Here is a 15,457-nt window from a genome sequence, read left to right on the forward strand (position 1 = left end):
GTAAGTGGGTATTGCCAAGACTCTCAGCCCCAGGTTGATACTCAGAGACAGACTAAGGGTGAATGAATGAATCAGACTTCTTATGCCCTGGCCTCTTCAGCCTGGCTTGTGTTAATGCAGCAGGCGCTTGGGTGTGGGACGCATGCCTGACTGTGGACACCTCGAGTGTGGGTATGTGCACACCTGAGCCTCGAGCCTGTATAAAAGCGGCTGCAGGGAGAGGGTGAGCAGCATGACTACTAAAGAGGTGAGCTCACAAGAAAGCCCCAGAGGGAAAATGCCGGAGACAACATAGAGATTTGTGGGTGGCTGGGAGGATCTGCTGACTTCCCAGACCCTGCCCAGCTCGGCCTGCCCCCTTGCATGCCAGCCTCCCTGCTTGGTGTGCCCATGTATCTGGTTCCCTGAGAGAGCACGAGAGCCTAAAAAATCTACTGGGGCCTCCAGGAATCTCTTTATCTCTCTGCCTAAATCAGTAGTGATCCTGCCCTGTGCTTCCGGCACTACAGACATTCTCTGATTTTCCAAGGCCTTCTGGAAAGTATGTGCCAAGACAGGAACCCACTTTTCGGTCCCATGCACTCTGTATCCAGCATAGAGGAGTGTGGGTCTGCTAGACTTCAGTGGCTTGTTCGGCCACCATTATTATTACTGCAGTTACATGGTCAGAACTGCCCCAACTATCAGCCTTAGGAGCCAGACTTTACAAGGTGCCTATCTAGTCAAACAAGAGCAGAAGGCTTGATCACCCTGGGAAGGGTGTGCATCATGAGCTGTGACTGGGAATGCCCAGGGGATCTCGAGTATGACAAGGGACCCCAGAGGTTCATCAGCGGAATGCCTTGTTGATAAGATTAAAACCATGACTGGGGACCTGGGGTATGTTTTTGATTACAATGCTTGGTCACCGAGCAGAAAAGAATTATCTGGTCAGCAGAATCAATTCTCCTTAAAGCCCTAGAAGATATAAGCATATTTTCAGTTTCACCCACCTCTTTCTCTTTGTCCTCCTGCTCAGTGACTGATGTGGAAATATTATTCTATCAATAAAAAGGCCAGGATCTTGCTTGTTCAGCAGCATCCTGCACAGCACAGCTGCTCCACGACTCCTGTTATCAATGTGGTGCTGCCAACGCACACGAGAGACCCAAGGCAAGATCCCTTCTGCCTCTCTCTATTATTTTTTATTTTGCAAGCGAGTTAGCAGAGCCAGGATACCCAACCACAGAGCCAGAGGGCTTCAAATTGGCTTCTAGCTGCCAGCTGGAATTTGACATGCAGAGGCTGGGAAGAAGCTTCAGTGAGAAAACTTCACCTGTACTTCCTTCTCTTTCTTTCAGCCTCAGGAAAGAAAAATATATTATTTCACTCTCATCAGTATATACAAGATGTCTAAGTGAACAGGGTGGTCCCTAGGAAAAAGGGAAGTTCCAGGTTCCCTGCCCCACCCACAAGGAGGGTGGAGCTGAGCAGAGAAAAAGGAGAGGAGAGAAGGAAATGAAGCTGGATGGAGAAGGAGGAGACCTGAGGAAGCCACATGGAGCAGCAACCCTGAGAGGAAGAAGCTGTACTTGTTTCCTGACTGTGAACTGGCTAAGGCAGATGTGGGTGAGATACCTGTAGGGAGGTGACTATGGCAGTGTTTATATTGATTTTGATTTTGCTCTTTTCCTCCCAGATTTGTCTGGCCATTTCTGACCCTTTTCCCTGGGTCCCGGCCAGAAGGTATTTTAGTCTTGTGGCGGGCTTTCAGGCCTTGCTTTGGGCCAATCCCTTTTGGGTTGACTTTTGCCCACGAGGGGCTGGGTAACTTCAGGTGTTTGATTTAGAAGTTATATTCTTTGTGTTCCATATTGTATATTCACTTTCTTGAAGTCCCTTTTCATTAAAGTTTTATATGTTTTGTCTTGTTGCAGTGGATGGCAGAACCCACTTTTAGCAGGCAGGTTTGGGGCTTCAGGGTGTCCCTCTCTCCCCCTGTCCTGAAACAGATTTTGTCCTGTAACAGATTTGGGGTGCCCTATAACATAAGTATGAAAGATTCTCATTCATCCCTTCAGTAATTAGTATTCTGATGTGGCCTACACCCCACTTCTATGCATAATAAAAATAAACCTTAAAAAAAAGGGAAATGCACACCTCTTCTACTTTGAAGGTTAATTACACATTCTTACTGAGATCAGAGACATCCTTGAAGTGATGAATTCAACTTCATTTAACCCAGAGATTCCCCAACTCTGTCTTTCCTAAAAAAAGAAATAGTGCCCTCCTTCCCACTGTCTACTCAGTTTCTGCTATTGACGCCCCCCAGACCTGGTGATCCCTGAAGGTACTTAAGGAAATGCAGGTGTCAGCCATTCTACTGCCTTCTTGTTGGTTTCACCTGTTTGGTCAAGGGCGACTGGTATGTAAAGGAGCAGCAGGAATCAGGGAGGGCCCGGGAAGGCCAGGGACTGAAGACTAGAGAGAAGGGGTTTGAGGGAGTGATGAGAATTAGGAAGAGGTAGGAATCTGAGGGAGGGCTGGTGGGTGAGCCCAGGTGCCAAGGAAGTGGATGAAGCAAGAACAAGGCTGAGAGGGTGGACGAAGAGTTCTGAGGTGGGTGGAGTGAGTCAGGGAGGTTGGGGTAAGGGAAGGTAAGCCAGGCTGTGACAGAGGGGAGGGTTAGAGTGTGCTGGGCCATGTGGCAGTTTACAGACCAGAGGAGGGAGGAGGGGTGGGCAGGCCTGAGTTTAGAACGTACAAGCACCGGCCTCAGACTCTGGAAACAGGAATAGACTCTGGCTCAGGGATAGGGAATCCTCCAAGCTGCTGTAGGCCCCAGGTGTTGCGAGGGACACTTACAGCCACCTCTACCGGCCTCTCATAAGTCTTCACCTTGTCCACAGGGCAAACTGGCAATTTGTCTACCATGTCTGAAAGCTGGATGCTGGTCTTGAGGTACTTCTCAGCCTCCCAACAGCATTTGTGTTAGCACCCCAAATCCATTGCTACTTCTAATGGGGTCTGATCCTCAGAGTATTTGCTGAGATATTTAAGTCCTCTACCAGGTAAGCCATTCCCTATTTGTGGGCCCCTTCAGTGTTCAGCCCCCCACTTCTGTTTGACATCCAGCTTTTTTTCCAGCTCCCACACCTGGGCCTGGCAAAGAGAACACAGACATCAAGTCAGCTCTCCCAGGTTTCTCTCATGGGCTCATTTTAAGGTGAACTCATGATCTTCTAATCATATTTTGCAAAGGTGTCTCCTGTCAGACCTCAGCAGTCCCATTGTATTCACAAGGCCACTAGCCCATAGATAAGCAAATTGGATAAGAGGGTCTTTTAGGGCAGAGGCAGCCAGGTCAACTCAACATGGCTCCTGAGAAAGACTTCACAAGATGCTCCATCTCCTGGGTCCTGCTAGGGCAGGGCTGTGCTTTGTGAAAACACCCCCACTGAGGTGGGCCTGACTCAGGAAGGCCACAGGGCCACGGAGAGCACACGGCCAGGCTTCCTTCCAGTGTGCTCAAACCGCATTGCAGCTGACTGGGCCAAAGCAAGTCATCTGTCATCACTGAGGATGAGTTTCTCTGCATTTTTGGGATGGAGGTTATAATTCCTTCCCAACCTATCTTAAAAGTGGGGATCAAATCAGACACTGTGAGTGTACTTTTTTAAATAATAAAGTGCCACACGGGAAGTGTTAAAGTGCCACACGGGGAGTGTTAATTTTATAGCTGCTCCTACCTTTCCTGAAGTCTTGAGGAAAGAAGACAGTCACCAAGGATGCTGGTCACAAACTGTGGCCCCAGCTCCACAGTACAGAGAGAGGCAGAAAGTTGGGGGGCAGCCAGATGCTACAGATCCCAGAGCCATAGACAGGGGGTGGCTCTGGACTTACAGACCAACTAGATGGACCCTGAAATCTACCAGAGGCTACCTGTTCAGGCTAACCCTGGGCATTGCCCCATCCCTGGACCCAAGGATGTTGTCTTCACCAGGCTACAAAATCAGCACATGGCAAGCTTCCCAGGTGAGTTTCTCCATGAGACAGAGACAGAGACATTAGTTATAGCCAACAGAGCAGGTTTATTATGAAAAGGAAAAGGACACGGCTGTCAGAGAGAGAAAGGGCCAGATCTGCTAAAATGGTGACCTGCATGGTCACAGGCGGGCGGCCTTGTGACGAGAATTGCCTCTGCTATGGGAGGTCAGGATGATCACAAGTCATGGGCAGGCAGGAGGCTGCTGCCCTGTGGAGGCCAGAGTTGGCTAAAATGAGCACTTGCATGATTTGGAAGTGGAAGAACGCAGCCTGGCCAGTGCAGAGATTGCACTGACATAGTCCTCTCCTTGGGAGGGTCTTATTGCTCTGAGTGGTTGGATGGTTGTTGATTTTGGTTTACTAAGTAGAATTTAAAAGGACTGGAGACTCTACCATGACCCCATATCTGTACCTCTGGTCTGCGCTCCTGACCACACCCACAGCACCTACTTGGATCTTGTGCCTGGTGATCTAGCAGCTGGGAACAGGAGAAGTCTGCAGCCTTGTGGGTCACCTCCCTAGCGGGTATCCAACTTGTGGTGCAGTGGCTGCAGAGTGCTGCACAGTGCTGTGCTTTAACGCCTTGTGCCACCTGAGAGGCCCATTCCTGGAATTTTCATTGATACTTTTGGAGGAAGATATAACATACTTGCCTTCATTTGAGTTTGAATTCCCAAACAGGCTGCCAGGACTGCCAGGTGGGCGTGGCCTCCAAGAAGGCGTTGATGGTGGCCCGGCCCCGCCCCCCCTTACCTAACCTGCAGCACCTGCTCGGCACCTGTGACCGCACATGCGTGCAACCAGCACCGCCCTCTGCGCAGGCTCTTCCCCACCTTCGGAGAGGGGTTGCTGCCTGTGACAGCTGGCCTCTTCCGCATGCGGGCCAGGGAGAGGGGGGCGTCATTTGTGCTTTGATCTGGGGACCTCCTTGTGTCCAGCGAGAGCAGTAAGGTGAGGGGAAGGTGGGAAAATCCTCCTGTGGGCAGCTACTGCAGAGAGGGGTCCCTTCGGAGGACGTGGGCCCAAAGAGTTGCATGTGGGAAGCTGGAGAGTTTTTCTGGGCTCATTATTGGGCCTGGAGGAACACAAGGGTTTTGGCTCATTCCTGAGCTTGACCTCTCCGTGTCCCGCCCGCACTGGTAAATTTTTTCAACAGTATTTAATACTTTTTTGTTCTCCTTCATTAAATGCTTTTTTTAAAAAAAAGATTTATTTATTCATACAGAACAGGCTAGAGATGTGGAGGGTGAGAGGATTCACCAGGGAAAGAGTGGGGAGCAGAACAGGCAGATCGACGAAGTACACGGCTGAGGAGAGCAGCAGGCTGGTCAGGAGAGGTCTGCCACGCCATGTGGTCACCTCCGGGGCAGGCGGGGATCGAACTCATGTGGAAGTGGCTTTAGCTTCTCAGTGCTGTGCTTTACCCCGCCGCCAGGGAGGGCCTTTTGCATCTGTTTTCATTCAACTCTATCAGGTCACACACGTGGTCCTCCTGCAGAACCACCTTTTGCTGTCTAAAGCCTTCAGCTGTGTTCAAGTTAGTCCCAAAGTGCTGTCTATATCTATCACGTATTACAGTGACAGTCTGGTCTGTTATGGTTATTGCAACTGGTCTTTTTGTGGATCACTGATGGCAACTGAGATCATATCTGTTTTTGTTATTGCTCCTTGTGTGGGGCTCCCTGAAAAGGGATATAATGCTGAACGTGGACAACTGTATTCTCAGCTCTATTGCCCTCTGTTCCTTTTCTTTCCTGAAACCTACTGCTGGTATTTAATCCCCTTGGTTTTCAATTCTCTTCAGTTCAGTTATAGTTATTGCTTAGTGCTCACAGGAAGCTCTATTGTTCTTTAATTAAGGTATTTCTGTTATTCTTATCACTCTTTCTGTCTAGAACACTTCCATATTGTCACTTCCATATTGTCGCTTCCATCTGGTCAGCTCTGTATGTCACTTATATTGCTCATGGTGCTCATGTCCAACCCAATGATCACAATTCACACCCTACCCCCACACACACCCCAACCTTTCTTCCTTCTGAGGCTAGAACAGTCCCTCAAGGCCTACTGACCCAAACTTTTAACACTCTTCAGGGAGCCCCAGCACAAGAACTTTGGACCATTCCTCAATCCTGTGGTTGATTGGACCATTCAGCTCATCCCTAATTGGTCCAGGGTAGGAGGTAGTAACTATGCCAATCAACACCAAGAAACTGGTGAGGGGAGATGCCCCCCCTTCTCCCTCCAAATCAGCTCTCACTGCATCTGACCCAATGGCAGACCATGCATTCATGGACATGACCTGCCACACCTGCACTGCCGTGGTCATCAGACTCCATGGTGACCCAAATGGCCCTGGAGGACATTCCCCAGGAATGGCCTCCATGGCTCTTCACACTGGAAGAGATGGTAAGAGAGGGGAATCTGGGCTCCCACTGAGCTGGCTTTAGCTTCTCCTTGCTGTGCTTTAACCGGTTGCACCACCAGGAAGGGCCCAGAATCACTTTTTTTAACTAAATTGTCGGGGCCGAGACCAGGACCTTACCTCCTATGCACAAAACAACACTTGACTGGAACTTAGGGTAAATATCCCGGTTGAGAAAACAGCACACCCGAACCCCTTCCCCCACTCCTTTCTCCCTCCGAGCTCAGCAAGTTCCTGCGCCTGAGAAAGGTTTTATCTCTGGCTCCCGAGATAAGTGAGATAAGTGTCTGACTCCCTTAAGATGACTACGACCCCCTCCCCTCAACCCCATTGGCCTTTGAGACATCAAACCATCAAGACCACCCCACTCTCACCCCCACCCCAACCCACCCCCCGCTGGCACTTTCTGTACCGCCCTCATGCTCTATCTATCTATGACTATAACAAGAAACAAAAGAAGTAGAAGAATAAAAGCTCTCCTTGTAGAAAGATGCATTCTGTGTTTTTCCTCAGCTGTCCCTGGGGCTCTAAAACCCCTCGCCTTGCTGGTCAAGCCCCCCACACACACACTAAATAAAGTAAATATGATAAAGAATAAATTTAACACCATATCTGAAAATTCACCAACCAGGGATGAAAGACATGCATGAAAGAGCTGAGACCATAAATGCTTTGAATGAAAATGCCAGAGCCAGGACAGATCACTGAATCCTGGTGCAGTGACAGGTCTCTAGCTGCCCACCAGATATGCACCCCCGCCTCCTGCATTTAACAAGTTTGTTTGCTTAACAAGTTTGTCACCTGCATTCAAGCCAAAGAAAGACCCAAGGGGACAATATGGGAATGAACCAGAGGGGGTAGAAAGCAGAGCAAGTCCCAACCCTTGCCACACCCCAGACCTCCATGTGCCTGCATCAAAGGACTTGCCTGCCCTTTCTGTCACCCCTGCAGGCCACTGCCCATCCCCCTTTTTTACTCCTTGGTATACATACCCCTGCCCTCTGCCAGAGCAGGAGGGGGTCTGTCAGACACGAGTCCCTTGCCCTCCACAGTATGTCCACAAATTTAACTACTTTCCTTCTCCCCAAATTTGGTGTCCTTCCACTGGATGAAGGAAAGTGAGGCCAGGGGTCACTTACAGAGCTGCACTTGGGACGAAACCGCAGCACAGGGAAGGATGCAAAAGGGAGACTGAACAAGTATGAGAGCCATACTCACATAAAGAGATTTTGTACCGCCAAAGAATCCATCAACACACAAAAGGCACCTACAGAGAGGGATAAAGTATTCGCACACAATGAGGGACTCAGCTCCAAACTTCAGACAGCCCCACACCATCCAGAAGCAAAGATTCAGAGGACCCCAATAAACCGTGGGCAAAGGAGCCAGCAGTCATGCAAGAGACTATAGCGACAGTGACATCGCGATGTCATATGTCATCCTAACAAGACAAGAATGAACACACGGAGATGAGCCTGGCAGCTGTGCCCCAGGGACAGGGAGAACAACCACTGACTGAGAAAGGCAGCGCAGGTGAACCCAATTGATGAGGCAGGACCGCTTCCAGGTGGGGCCAATGAGTCGACCGGGCTGAGACCAGGGGACTTTAAGGCTAAAAGAAAGCATCAGGAGGGGGTGCCCTCGACCCACTGAGTGACCCCGCCCAGGAGGGGCTTATCCCCTGCCCAGAGCAGCCCCCTCCCCCAGCACACACAAAAAGGTTAATAGTGGGTTTGTTTACAAGAGAAAGGGAAATGAATACCTGGGGGTGGGGAGGAGTGAGAGAGAGAAGTTAGTTAATGCATCCTACCGATTCTGCTGACCTGGAACCCCAATAGCACACTAAGAGCGGGCAAAAAGCCAAGAGATGAGCCAGGAAGCCAAGAGACCCCAACAAGTCCACATGTCTGGTTTTATATCAAACCTGTTTAACTCCAATTCCCAACAATCCTCCCTTTAGTGATGGTGGCATTTATAATTCCTGTCTGGGGGTGGAGTCCCTAAACCTGTGTCTGTAGAATTCCTTCAGGACATCCTTCCCTCTAATAAGTCCACCAAAAGGGAGAGGGATGAGTGTCTTGTGAGGGAATATAGGAAGTGTTGGCCTGTCCTTCTGATGTGGACATCTGGAGATTTGGTGGGGAGGGGCGGGGCGGGAGCTTGCTTTGTTAACACCTGCTGTTTTACTTCCTCATTCTCCCCTGAAAGGCATCCTTCCTTTTCCTTAGAAACCGCTCTTCTGACAGGGTGCAAAGTGAGGATTGTCCCTACTTCAGATGGCTGTGTCAAACTTAAATTGACACCTATATTATTTCAGAGATTACTTTTTTTAGGGAGTTTATCCTAAGCCTCTTCTGAGATTTTTATTTATTTATGCATACAGAAGTGGGGTACAGATCAGCGGTGCAGGGAAGGTGAGAGGATTCACCAGAGACAGAGTGGGGAGCAGAACAGGCAGATTGACAAAGTACACTGCTGAGGGGCGCATAGGGGTGAGACAGAAGTCTGCCACAAGGTGTGGGTCACTCCCGCAGGGAATCAAACTCACGTTGAAGCTGTTGTGGCTACTTCACAGTGCTGTTGCTCTGATTGAACTCACTTTATCAATCACTCTAATGCTTGTTGAATTATTTGCAAGCCCCTGTGTATGGATTCATTCCATGAACAACCCCACAATGTATTTGGACTTCCAGCCCAAAGGCTCTAGCAACCATGTCTCACTGCCTCTTGCTTCTGTCCCTGAAATCTCTTGAAGAAATTAAGTTTTCCTAAGTTTAATAATGAGAAAATGTTGACCATATAACATCAGTTTATCTGGAATCACTGAGCTTTCAGGTTTACGTTTGCTCCTTATTGTAAGAAACTAAAGTTTGAATATCATCTCATCTAAAAGGAAAAGAAAACCCGCGCTCCAGTGTGGCCACCTGCTCCAGGAGATGATGGCGTCACGGCTCCTACAGTGACTTGCGATCTCGAGATGGAGATCTAGGACATCATCACTGAATGCAAGTAACATGAGTTGTGTGTTTTGAAAGGAAGACATGTTTTGCGAATGGCTATTTCAGAGGTTTTGGTAAAAGGAGATGCTGTTCCAAATTGGAAAGACAAACAGATGAAAGGTCTGACCGGAAACTCAGGAAAAGAAGTTTTATGTGCATCAATGACCTGCCACAAGGATACTTAGGTTAAGTCAATATCAGTATGTGCCCATGTAGAAATGAAACATGAATTTTACCTGTGAAAAGGACTCCGTTATTCTCTGTCTTCACTAGCTTTTTTTTTTTTTAAAGATTTATTTATTTGTGCATACAGAACTGGGGTACAGGCCAGAGGCTCAGGGATGGTGAGAGGCTTCACCAGAGGCAGAGTGGGGAACAGAACAGGCAGATCAACGAAGTACACTGCTGAGGGGAGCAGCGGGCGGGTCAGGAGAGGTCTGCCACGCCATGTGGTCTCCTCCGGGGCAGGTGGGAATCGAACTCATGCGGAAGCGGCTTTAGATTCTCAGTGCTGTGCTTTAACCCGCTGCGCCACCAGGGAGGGCAGTCTTTACTAGCTTTTAACAACAAAAACTGGTTTTGGCTGTCATTGGGTTTCCGCTCAGAATTGGCTCACTGAGAAAACTCTTACCATCAGCACTGCTAAGTCTTGTAGAGAAATGGATCTACGCTGAAAGAAATCTTGGTCACTCTGGGTAATTATTTTGGAAATATCTTAAGTTTGCTAATCTAGTGACCCTTTCTGACATTAATATTCTGAAACATTAATGTCTTTGTCTTAAAAGACCTCTAAGGTAGAGGATAAGTATTTTCTTTATAGAAAGGGATGGATCCATTTGGGTAGATTGATACTGCCTAAAAAGTATTGTCATGAATAATTGTTACATATTTTCAACATAAAGTGTTCCAAGTATCCCAAGGTCTATGTCACTTCCTGAAGGCTGACATGTTCTGCTGCAATATTATTGGATGATTCTGACTATTATATGTATGTCACAATGTTAAACATTCCTGTGTATTAACCTAAGATTTTAAAATATTTTAGTGTTTTGCTGCTTGCCAAGGTTACCTACAGCTATGGCAAATCACCTTTTAAGTGAACTGGAACATTTGTGTTTCTCTCCAAAATAGGAAAATTGTAGTTAAGTGTTGGTACTCTGTGGTAACATCTGTTTGCATAAATCCAAGAAGACTTTCCTTTCTCCTGCCTAGGAAAAACTGGACTGGAACCAGAGTGCTTTGAGGAGTCCTCAGATTGCAGTCTTGGGGGAGAGAGCCTGATGTCTTTTCTTGGAGACCAGAAGAGCCTGGTCACTTCTGGGACCTCGAAGAGAGGAAACCGTCCCAATGCAGGTATTCTATGCTCATAAATGAACCTCAGCCCTCCACCCCCAACCCCAATTTTCCATATGCAGCTCTTCCTGCTCTAGGTCCTCTAGAGTCCATCACCCACAGGGAGGTGGCCCTCACCTTCCCTTCACTTTGGGGTTCACTTCATCCTTCCATGGCCCAATTAAATCCCCAGATCAACCACAGACAGTACCTCCCCACTGGGTCCTGGTTCCTTCCAGAAAGAACTCCTGTCTGTGTCCCTAACACCAGGGAGCACCAGCGAGGAAGAACTCACAGTGAGGGGCTAGTGAAGGCAAATCCCCCTTTCTTCAAATAGAGCCAACCTAAAATTCTGAGTCAGTGCAGAAGGCTCCCGTGTCCCACAGCCTAAGGTGCAAATGTCCATTATGATGTGAATTTTATTTGGTTGCTCTCCAGTTTAGTTTCAAAATTGCTCAAATGTGTTGAATGCTAGGCAATAATATTTGTTGTGATGATTGCTAGGTAGAAAGTCACCATGTTAAGAACTAGCAGGGTTTGGATATAGGTGGCCAAGGTGTCTGCGGTGTAGTAGCGACATTCCATGATTGATAGGCAATTTCATTTAGAGTGACATATTTGAAACCAAAAAAAAAAAAACCTTTTTAAACAAGAGGGTTTCAATATTACTATCATTCAGATGACTCTTTCAACTGTCCCTAGGTATTCTCAGAAGGATTTTTTCATTTCTTTCCCTCCCTCTTTCTTATTTAAGTCTTAGCAAACATCAGGGTTATGGTGCTTCTGCCCTTGTATGATGTGCCAGCCTGCCAGGGAGGATGGCTCAAGTGGCCGTAGAAGGGTGTGTTTGAATGCCGCGGTCTTTCCTATGCCTATGGAGTCTCAGCTGAAATGAGTTGGGATTTAAGCTCTAGGATGAGATGAAAATGAAAGCAAGTCATTTGCCAGGACACTGGATTTATACAGATGTGGGATAGGTTGATTTGAACACAGGAATTTCATTCTGTTCTCTTCTTCCCGCCCCCCCCCCCATTTTGTAAAGGCAACTAACTATTCACAGGACAGCTCTTCCAGTTATGTAAACGTTGGGTGAAAAGTCATGACTCTGTTCATAATTTTGTCTTGTTCTCCCCATAGGTATATACAACGTACAGAGCTCTGGTGTTTGGAAAGCTGGAAGAGCTCAGACTTTAAGCTCCTGTCTTGTTTTCACTTTTTTTTTTTTTTAACCATAGCTATCCAAAGCCATGGTGTAAACAGAATAAATTTCTAAATTTGAAAATGAACAAAAAAGGGAAAAAAGAAAAATGAACAAAAAAGGGAAAAAAGAAAAATGAACAAAAAAGGAGCAGAGCTTCAGTCTAGAAACCCAAACCCCCTCAGTAAACCCAAACGGGCTCATCCAACCGGGACATTAACACTGCAAACGCTGCTGCTCTGCCCACCCCTGGCTGAAGGCAGAGGAAGCCTGTGTTCTCACCCGAACGTCTTTTTCTAAAACCACAGTGGGATTCTTAAGGCTTCAAAAAAAAAAAAAAAGTACCAGTTACTGCTCACCTGCCACAGAGCAGGGAGATAATTTAAACAATGGTTCTGATAATGAAAGGAGTTGTGTTGAGCCCATTACAGAAATTTTGAAAATAAGTATAATGAACAATACAGTCAACTATGATTTCTCCATCGAAATACAAAGCTTTATGAACTAGCTTACTTCCTCCTAGTAGCTCCAAATATTTTTCATTGAGCGTAAGGGCAGGTGGTAAAGACGCCACGTCTGAGAATTACAATCTGACCTGCCTCCCACTGACCAGGTCAGGAAGCCGAGTCACAGCGCGTCCTCACCTGCCGCCAGCAGAGGGCGCCACATGGCCGTCTTCAAGGTTCTTTTGCGCTTTATTGTATCACATGAGGATGGATCATTACGTGTACAGCTGCAAGATGGCTTTAATTTTGTCTGGTATTTAAATTTTAAATAAATCGTTGTGTTTCTTTTCTATCTTAGTGCTTTCAACAATACGTAGGCAAGATTAAAGCCCATTCCTGGATGCAGCTAAAACCTGTATTTTCATGGCTTATCATCGTCCACCTGGAGCAAAATAATATTTTTTCCATTCTATGTAACCTAAGTTGTAGATTATATTTCATTCATATTTTCCTTACATTATCTGGGGTTTTATACTCTACTTTTTATCATTTAACACTGTAACATTCGTATTGTCCACATCATTAAAACCTATTCAGAATTGTTGCATCTCATCGCATTTCATTGATGTATTTGCTGTCATTTATATTACCACACCCAGGGGTTTCCGATGAGCATCATCTGTTAGTGTAAGAAAAAGACTGCGGAGGACAGGTGCCCCGAGAATTTCAGCTGTAGATGAAAACGTCGCCTCAGGTCAGCTCCCAGAAAGGCAGCCACCATTTCTATTCACAGTAACAAGTGTCCACATTTCAACGATCCCGTGAGTTCATTTTCTCCGGGATGAATGTATTTCATCTCATCCTTGTGCCCTGTCACTCTCTCCCGCCCTCCCCTTCTGGCTCTGACCTGTCTTCCCTGCGGCCTTCTGCTCAATGCCGCCCCGGCGCTGGGACCTGAGCCTCTTCCAGAGTGCAGCAACCTCCTGCCGCGAGGGGGCGCTCTCACGTCTGCGGCCAGGGCGCCTCACCTGAGCGCTGTATAGACCCCAAGTCACTCCCCTTTTCTGCCAGGTCACCCCCAGAGCTGCCGCCTGTGGTTTTAGCTCTATGAATGATTCTCACCCAACATCCCCACATCAGTAGAATCAATTCATTGGTATAATGGCCATGGTTAGTTTCCCAGTTACTAGACTGTACATCCTCACAAATAATGAAATGGTTCATAAAGAATCTAAAGTGAGGGGCCCTCCCTGGTGGCACAGCGGGCTAAAGCACTGCACTAAAAAGCTTAAGCCATTTCTGTATGAGTTCGATCCCCGCCTGCCCAGGAGGAAATCCACATGGCGAGGCAGACCTCTCCTGACCTGCCCGCTGCTCCCCTCAGCAGTGTACCTCGTCGATCTGCCTGTTCTACTCCCCACTGTGTCTCTGGTGAATACCCTCACCCACCACATCTCTGGCTTGTACCCCAGTTCTGTATGAGTAAATAAATAAATCTTGAAAAAAAAAAAAAGAATCTAAAGTGAGACTTAAATAGTGTGGAGTTAATTGAATCCAGGAGAAGGGAAAATAAAAAAGATTTAAAAACTACTTCAGATAGATATACGAGTTGACACATTCGGGTTTTGTTAATCACTATGGGACAAGAAAAGCCCAGTGAGTTCACAGAAGGGTCAAATCTAATGACTTGGGGTCATGTAGAGGTCAGTGAGTTCACTGAGAGGTCAAACCTAATCACTGGGGTCATAGAGAGGTCAGTGAGTTCATGGAGCAGTGAGCTAGATGTAGGATTCTGTGAATTCAGAGTCTGCTCTCCAAGTCACTTGGGGTCATATAGAGGTCAATGAGGTCATGGAGAGGTCAATCTTATTGATTTGAGGTCATGCAAAGGTCAGTGAGGTCACAGAGCAGTCAATCCTAATTGGCTTATTAGCCTTATTTGTTCTCTAGGGAAATCTCTAGCTGTTTTTCTTTAGGAAAATTTAAAATAAGAAATGTCAAAGAGGAGAATTTCAAGTACATGATATGTAGAATACCCTTTTTGTGATATGTAGTGTTTTGTTGTTTTTTTTTTTTTAAAGATTTATTTATTTATGCATACAGAACTGGGGTACAGGCCAGAGGCAGAGGCTCGGGGCGGTGAGAGGCTTCACCAGAGACAAAGTAGGGAGCAGAACAGGCAGATCAATGAAGTACACTGCTGAGGGGAGCAGCGGGTGGGTCAGGAGAGGTCTGCCACACCATGTGGTCACCTCCAGGGCAGGCGGGAATCGAACTCATGCGGAAGTGGCTTTAGCTTCTCAGTGCAGTGCTTTAACCCGCTGCGCCACCAGGGAGGGCCGTGTGTTTTGTTGTTTTTAATTTAACAAGAAACCCATATATTATTGCTGACTGAAATTATTTTACTTGCTATTTCTTAGAATCTAACAATAACAAAAATTAATCTTTGAATTTATTATTTTAGATGGGAAATTAGTTAAAATGTTTTCAACATTAATGACACCATGCTAGAACTATATTAAGAAGTAGTTTAGAGTTTGTGTTTTTTTAAAGATTTATTTACTTATGCATACCAGAATGGGGTGCAGGTCACAGGTGGGGGAGGGAGATTGTTTACCAGAGAGAGTGGGGAACATAATAGGCAGATGTACTGAATATACTACTGAGGGAAGCAGCAGGTGAGGCAGGAGAGATCTGCCACACCTGACCCATGTGGGTCAGCTTCCTGGCAGGGGATAGAACTCAGGCTGCAGTGGCTGCAGAAAGCTCTGTAGTGCTTGATTTTAACACGTTAGGCCACAAGGGAGACTCCCTGGAGTTTTTCTTAAATCTCATTAGGTTAATGTGCTAGTTAATAGATTGTTTAAAAACAAAAAATCATTATTTGTAGAAATATTAATAGGAACATTATAGGTAACACATAGATTAAATTGTAGATAAGAATTCTAAATTTTTGTTTTATTTTAAAAGAAAGTAGTAGCTCTTATGACTGATCTAGGCCATGTAATTGTTTAAAAACACTAAATTGATT

The sequence above is a fragment of the Condylura cristata genome, unplaced genomic scaffold, assembly GCF_000260355.1.
Source record: "Condylura cristata isolate star-nosed mole 26May11 unplaced genomic scaffold, ConCri1.0 scaffold00001, whole genome shotgun sequence".
Lineage (NCBI taxonomy): Eukaryota > Metazoa > Chordata > Mammalia > Eulipotyphla > Talpidae > Condylura > Condylura cristata.